Genomic DNA, 1,993 nt, shown 5'->3' with positions numbered 1-1,993 from the left:
GGCAGAGCTTAAGAAATTAAAGAAGTCAATCAGGGAACTTAAAGATGCAGTGCAAAGTATAAATGTCAGATTAGACCATGGGGAACAAAAAAACCTCAAAGCTAGAGGATAAAGCTCCTGAGCTAACCCAGGTAGTTAAAAAGGCAGAAAAGAAGAGACAGGAAGCAGAATATTCCCTCTGAAAATTATGAAACTTCATGAAACAATCAAACATTTGTATTATAGAGATCTCTGAAGTGGAAGAACATCTCAAAGGAATGGAAGCCCTACTGGAGGATATTATAAATGAAAACCTCCCAAGTTTCACTAAAGATTCCAAAACATGCCTTTTACAGGAATATCAAACCCTGTGTTATCTCAACAGGAATAGAGCATCACCAAGACATTTTGTATGAACCTGTCCAAAGTCAAGAAGAAAGAGAAAATTCTTCAAGCACCAAGGAGTTAGCATCAATTTCCCTACAGAGGCAGATAAATCAGGGTGATAACAGACTTTTCATTTGAAATATTTCAAGCCTGAAGAGAATGGTCAGCTACCTTTAACCTTCTTAAACAAAATAATTTTCAGTCCTGAATTTTATATCCTGCTAAAATAAGCTTCAAACTTGCTGGAGAAAACAAATCTTTTACTGACATGCAAACATTCTGGAAATTTACCAAAAGAAGTACAGCTCTACCTACAGTAAGTACTTAGACTTATTCTCTATGTTGAACATCACAATGGACCATCAACAAGTAAACATTCACAAACTAAATGACAAAACCTAGCTTCCACAATGGCACAAACAATAAAACTAAGCAAAACACTTTCACAAAATAAGATGACTAGAACTCCACCACACTAATCAATTCTCTCAATAATGTAAATGGCTTGAGTTCCCCCACTGTAGAGGTACAGGCTGGCTGATTGGATAAAAAAGAACAAGCCATCTATATGTTGTCTCTAGGAAACACATCTAACCACAAATGGCTTGAGTTTCCCACTGAAAAGGCATAGGCTGGCTGATTGGAATAAAAAGAACAAGCTATCTATATGCTATCTCTAAGAAATACACCTAACCAAAAAGGGCAGCAAGACTCAGGGTGAAGCATTGGAAAACAATATTTCAGGTAAATGGAAATCAGAAGAAAGGAGGGGTGACAATCTTGTTTTCTGATACCAATAGATTTAAAGCAACTAAATGTTAAGAAAGATATAGTCACTTCATAGTGGTTGGTCAAGGGAACAAGACATGCAGACATTTCAATTCTACATATTTATGCACCCAGACTTACCTGCAGGGGAGATACCATGATCATGAAGGTGGTTTTCCAGGGCAAGGTTTACTCATTGTATTCTGGAGGTGATGACCCCTGCAATTTCTCCAAATGTGGGAAACTCAACTGCATAATTTCTGGTAGTGGGGGACTGTGTTCCTGCTTTCCCCTTTAAAAACAAACGTAAATACTCTGAGATGTATGCCACAGACTTTAAATGATCTGAGCCGTATGATATCCCATAAAACCATAATAGCTGGGTCCTTTAACACCTCTCTGGCAGAACTGGACAGATACTCTAAACAGAAACTAAACAAAGATACAAATGATCTAAATGCAACCCCAGGACAAAGAGTATATCAACAGAACACACCACTCCAATAATGAGAAATACATGTTCTTCTCATCAGCCCATGAAACATTCTGAAAATTAGACCATATCCTAGGACACAAATCCAACCTTAAAAAAATGCAAGAATTAGAAATATACTGTGTATCTTTCAGACCACAAGGCAATAAATGTGGAACTAAACTCTTAAAACATTTTTATCCCCACACAAAGGCATGGAATTAAATGATTTTATCTTGAGGACAGTTGTGTAAAGAAAGAGAGATAAGGAAGGAAATAATTAATTCCTAATACATAACAACTATGAAGCTACAAGTATCAAAACCTGTGGGATAATGCAAAGGCAGTTTTAAGAGGGAAATTTATTGCATTAGATTCCTATGTCAA

The 1,993-nt window shown here is 36.6% G+C and overlaps 1 non-coding gene across 1 annotated transcript; it reads left to right on the top strand.

Annotated features, from left to right (window-relative positions):
* The first annotated feature begins 1,267 nt into the window (after positions 1-1,267).
* Positions 1,268-1,429, top strand: LOC128598062 (U1 spliceosomal RNA). The gene has a single exon (XR_008383567.1). It is a non-coding gene; the product is annotated as a U1 spliceosomal RNA (small nuclear RNA).
* Positions 1,430-1,993: the final 564 nt, after the last annotated feature.

Source organism: Nycticebus coucang, chromosome 10 (assembly GCF_027406575.1).
Source record: "Nycticebus coucang isolate mNycCou1 chromosome 10, mNycCou1.pri, whole genome shotgun sequence".
In the NCBI taxonomy this organism is placed as follows: Eukaryota; Metazoa; Chordata; class Mammalia; order Primates; family Lorisidae; genus Nycticebus; species Nycticebus coucang.
The sequence above is the reverse complement of the archived record's forward strand: the minus strand, read 5'-3'. Positions and strand labels throughout refer to the sequence as shown.